This window comes from Strigops habroptila, chromosome 1 (assembly GCF_004027225.2).
Source record: "Strigops habroptila isolate Jane chromosome 1, bStrHab1.2.pri, whole genome shotgun sequence".
NCBI classification, from domain to species: Eukaryota; Metazoa; Chordata; class Aves; order Psittaciformes; family Psittacidae; genus Strigops; species Strigops habroptila.
Window position 1 is genome coordinate 25,351,294 of NC_044277.2, and position 5,753 is coordinate 25,357,046.

The following is a 5,753-nucleotide window of genomic DNA, read 5'->3' on the forward strand; positions in this document are numbered from 1 at the left end:
TGCTCTGCCCTGTCCATCAGTTCCATATGCACCAGTTCCGTTGCATTACCTTACCTGAAACCACATATGCAAACCTATAGTTAGTTATTTTTATAACTGGTGCTAATTATTATATCCTGCATTTCATACTATACACAGTAATGCAATTTTGTTTCTCAAACTATGTACAGGATAAAATTTTACCTTGTCATAGACTTTATCTTGCAGCACAGGACATCTCTGCAAATGGAAACCATCAGAGGATTGTGTGTACACTGTATGTGCTGTTCCTATGCACATATCTGTATCACAGTTTTAAAAAATAAGCCGGGTCTTGTGTTACTGTGCCTCTTTCTAACGTAGCGGATCTGGGAAAATATAAGAATAAGCACTTTTCCTTCTATTTATATTCAGTATACTCACCAAGGAGCAGAAGAGAAATTAATGTATTTCAGTAACACAGGAAAAGAGACATTAATACAAAGGCACAGAACACAATGTCAGAAAGCTTTAGTTGCAATTTACCTGCTCCTTCCCAGTATGGCCATATTCAATATCTGACACGTCTAGAAATTCAGGTATTTTACCACTTACAGCCAGCTCCTTCGAAAATTATTTGAACTGCCAAAAAATCTGCAAACTTGTTAAGGCAGATTTGTATTGTTCTCTTTTACTGTCTTGTTCAGTATCAAAACCAGCAATAGATGGGCTTTTCATTGTTTTCAGCCATTCTAAAGTAAGATTTTACCATCCAAAGGTTTCGACATATAATATGACTTTATTTTCTGTCTACTTATTACACCCTTTGAATAGCACTTGAAAACTGTGCTCAGGCCATGGTGGGGCATGGAGCTGGGCCAGGTGCAAGACAAATGACCCCAGGCTTTTCTTTCCTCTTCCTTCAGCCATTAGGAAGAAACCTAGTTTAGCAAACAGCCCTTTGACTGTACTTGAGAAAACCTGTATTTCATTTTTTACACTATGGGTGAGATGTTATGTGAATTTGCATAACCCCTATTATTATTCCTTTTTTATCTTTTAAATGGTCATGGTATTCCTCTGTGTCTTTGATCAGCTCCTATTACAATGGATTTAGGCTTGCAGTCTCTAAGCATTATTATGAAAATAAAAATAATAGACAGATGAAAGGTCATTATTAGAGGTTATTTGTTCTTAAAATTAACCCATAAATTTACAAGGTTACCTGAAAAAAATTCTGCAGAACACAAACAGACTCCCTAAGATTTTTTTTGCACTTAGTACTTATTAGAGACGAGATTAACAAGGAGTTGTAGTTGTTTACGGTCTTGATACACAAATTCTTCTGCACTTGACAGTGAGCTTCAACATTTGCAGTAGTTTGTCTCATACTAAACTAATCTGATTCTTTTTTTTATCTAGGGAAAATAAACAAATCAAATAATCAATGAAGATGATATTTTCAACATGAAGAAAAAGAAAGCTTGAGTATTACCAAGCTTCTCAAAAGACCACACTAAGCATGGGAAGTTAAAAATAGTAGAAGAAAATATGTTACACACTGTTCATTTTATGTCTCTGCTTAATGTAAGCCTTGTTAGTAACTGATGGTCTGTCTTGCTCAGCCCTCATTTATTTGGTACAGAAGTTCATATGAAACAACCCACCTTGGGGACAGGATGGAGAAGTACTTGTGGGATTCAGTTCTGTGAAACAGTTGAAGACACCTTGAGAAACCTTCTGTAAGGTTGTTCTCAGAGGTATAGTTGTTTCATTTGCCTGTGCCATTTTCAAAGTTGTTTAGTAGTATGTTTTCAGTTTACCTGCGCTTACGGAGGCATTTTCTGTAGAGGTACGCGGCTGCGTCCATAGTCTCTTATCGCTCAGCCTTTATTGCTGGGAACCTGTGAAATGCCTTGACAGCATGAACAGGTACCACAGTACAAGAATGAGGCATATGCGTGGTGCAACTCACTGGTCGAAGAGCCCAGGGACAATGAGTCTAAGTGTCAAGAAAACCACTGTGATGTGCCACGCACTGCGGCTTGTGCTGTTGCACTGAACTCAAGTAGTGAAGTATCTTTTGGGTAGTTCAGTCACAAGCAAGACTGCTCAGCGCAGAGCATCCTACGCACCAGACAAGGTGGGATTTTCACAGAAGGAAAACTGCACAGCAGTGTAATTAAACACATATCATAAGGTATTTGCGTCCAGAGGAGGAAGAGCAGGAAGAAAGTAGCAAGCTCTTGCTGCCTAAGTTGTCTTCAGCCTGGCATTATCCAATGTTTGAATTCTTCCCTTTACAGTCCAAGTAACATGCAAAGAAGGTTTGTTATCAGTCGAGTGCTTTGCCTTGTTTCCCGGTACGTGTTTTGGTACCTTCTTGTTACTAGCTGGGTCCATCCAGCTTCATGTGGATATTGCAGACAATGCTAGCAGATCTGCACATCAGGCTGCAACGTTTGAGTTGGAAAATCCTGTAGACCTTTGGCTACCTTAAGCACATGGACTCAAAATACTGAAAAACAGAGGCAGATGCCTGAACTATTATCTAATTTCTGCTATTTCGACTGTCTAGCTGCCCAAGTGAGTAGGGTTTAAAGTAAAATCAAGTCACAGGGGCTAGACAAATGCATATTTTCTCTTAATCCCAAATGGATACTTACTTAGATGACAGTCGTATTTCCAAGAATAAGTCAGCATGCTGGGGTGCTTAATAACAGTAATTCTTAGCCTTATGTGCAGGCTTGAGCTGTCAGACTGAGTTGTGACATAGGTTTCTCTGCAGGTCCCTGGGAGTGATCTTAAGGTTTTCAGTCTTCTTCAGAGGCACAGAACAGCAGTTCAGCAGAGAAGGAGGTCCCACAGAGACAATTTGCTGTAATTGCAGCAAGGTGGACTGGGCGTTGGTGGAACTCAGCGCTGCCTCGCTGGCAGCTTTAACAGGATGAAAAATCTGTTAAACTATCTGTCTTTCCCCAAACAAGCAAAATGGTAAAGAAACCTGGTTGCAAATGCCAGTTCCTGCGTTAGGACTCCAAAGGAAAGCTTGCTGCTCTGAAATTGTCGAAAACCAGGCATACGATAGCAAATACCATGGGCTGAAAATGTGCTGAATATACAACCTCACTGGTAATATTTGTGACCTACTTTTGACCTGCCAAGGTCAGTCTCACAGTACCTCATCAAGACAAGTTTCGGACACAAAACACCTTGAGCCTTAAAAATCCTCACAAAAAAACCCCAACTTTTAAGTATTGATTTGAACTTGAGAAAGTTCTTTTTAAGCTGACTGAAAACTGAAAGCTCAATCTAATTTATACCAAAGAACCATCTTCCAAGGTAGTTACCGCGTTTTCCAAGTGAAGAGCAGTTTGACATGGCACGATGGCATTTCTTGCATGATGAAGATAGTTGGTGTAAGGAATAATGTGCTAGAAGTCAGCTGCCTTGTAGCACTTTATTCCTGATGTAGCAATATCATCGTCCTGAAATCTAGAGTTTATTTCTGCAAGAAATAATGCTCAAAAATGCATTTTTTCCACCAAATGAGAAAGAATGAACAATATTTCAAAATTTGCTTAAAAATAAAAGCTTTTATTCTTTTTTGGAAGCGTTAAAATAAGTTATGAAAACATTCTGTTTTGCCATCACATCACTATAGCGTATTAATTCCATATTATAGCTCTTAAAAAATTCCATATTAGAGTCGTTAAAGTAAAAAGGAATAATTTAAATTTTACAGAAATAAAGCACATCAGCCTCTAATTTAATGTTTTGATTATTTCTCATAAACTCTCAAATATATCTGTTTTTATAGAACGGCTTGATTTCTTACATTCGAATTTTTTTGGTGAAAAAAAATCTCCCACAGGAAATTTTCAATACAATGCAAGAAGTACTGTTTTATTTTATAAAATGTATTATTAAAGAAGGAGTATGACCAGCGTGACTCATGAACTCTCAGGCTATGATCTCATCTTTATCCAGTTCTGATGAAAACATTTGCATGCCTTCCACGAAACACATTTCGAGAGGTGGCTGAGTTCTAGGTGATGGCACTGTGGCAATGCTGGGTGGCACTTGGCAGTCATACCTGCTTGTGTACAAAGTAACTGCTTATCTTCTGGTATTACCACAGCCTGGCAGTCTGACCTATGGACAGTGGAAGGACTCGACACACGGGTGACAAACATCTGTTTTATCTCAACATAGACTGAAAAATTCATCAGAGAAGGCGATTTTCCCTCTTTGCTGGAGACTTCCAGATGGTGCCCGAGTGGGCTGTCTAGCAGAAAAAAATGAAGTCCTTACCTCCTTAGAGAGCTCAGTGACACTAGGGCAGAGACTTCTCAGTTAAGCAGCAGATTTGATAATGTGGATTTATCTCCTCACGTTTAGAGTGCCCTTAAAGGTTACCACCATTTTCATACCACAGTGAGCACTGTGCCTCAGTCGAGGCCCTCACTGCTGGCCTGCATCCTCAGACTGCTGGAAAAGGCAGCAGTTAATTCAACTGTAGCTTTCCCCACTATTGATATTTATAACCACACTGTTTTGATGGGGGGTGGAGGGGAGACACACTCTCCCCCCCAAAACCAACCAAACAAAAAAAAGTCCAAAAGCACTTTTTTTTTCCCCAAAAAATTTTATTTTAAAAAGAAGGTTGTTCTGTTTCTTCTCCAGACACCCTCTTAGAATCATAGACTCACGAGGTTGGAAAAGACCTTTAAGATCATCAAGTACAACCCTTACTGCCAAGTCCACCGCTAAACCACATCACTAAGGGCCTCATCTACATGTTTTCTGAACACTTCCAAGGACGGTGATTCTACCTGTGCCCTGGGAAGCCTATTCCAATGCCTGAGCACCCTTTCAGTGAACTATAAAAAATTTTCATAAGATTTCCTAAAGATTTTTCTTAATATCCAAGCTAAACCTCCCCTGGCGCAGCTTGAGGATGTTACTTCTTGTCCTATCACTTGTTAATTGGGGGAAGAGACCAACCCCAACCTCACTCCATTCTCCTTTCAGGTAGTTGTAGAGAGCAATAAGGTCCTCCCTGAGCCTTCTCTTCTCCAGACTGAACAACCCCAGGTCCCTCAGCTGTTCCTCATCAGACTTGTGCTCCAGACCCTTCATCAGCTCCATTGCCCTTCTTTGGACCCACTCCAGCACCTCAGTGTCCCTCTTGTAGTGAGGGGCCCAGAACTGAACACAGTACTCGAGGTGCAGCCTCACCAGTGCCAAGTACAGGGGATGATCACTGCCCTGGCCCTGCTGGCCACACTATTTCTGAGTCAGGCCAGGATGCTGTTGGCCGCCTTGGCACAAGCTGCTCATGTTCAGCGGCCATCAATGCGCACCCCCGGGTCCTTTTCCACCAGCGGCTTTCCAGCCACTCTTCTCCAAGCCTGTAGCGTTGCTGAAGCCACCCCCGATTTTCTACTCCGTGCTACTCGCCCTCACCAGCGGGCTGGGGGTCTTTTCACCCCCTCCCCGGGACTCCCTGGGGCAGGGAGGGCCGGGCCCGACCGAGCCGCGCCTCCCCGCCGTGGACCAGCCTCCGGCGGCGGTGTGGCTGCGGGCAGGCCGCAGGGCGGCCGTAGGGCAACCGCAGGGAGGGACCTCGGCCCGGGAGGCCCCGGCGCGGGCCACCGCAGCGGTACACCCCTGCCTGCTCCACGGGGGAAGGCCAGCCCTCCCCGGCCTGCCCCGCTCATTAGCCCGTGACAGTGGCACGGAAGGAGGCAGGCCGGGCTAGTCCAGCCCCCGCCCATTCTCCCCGCCCCGGT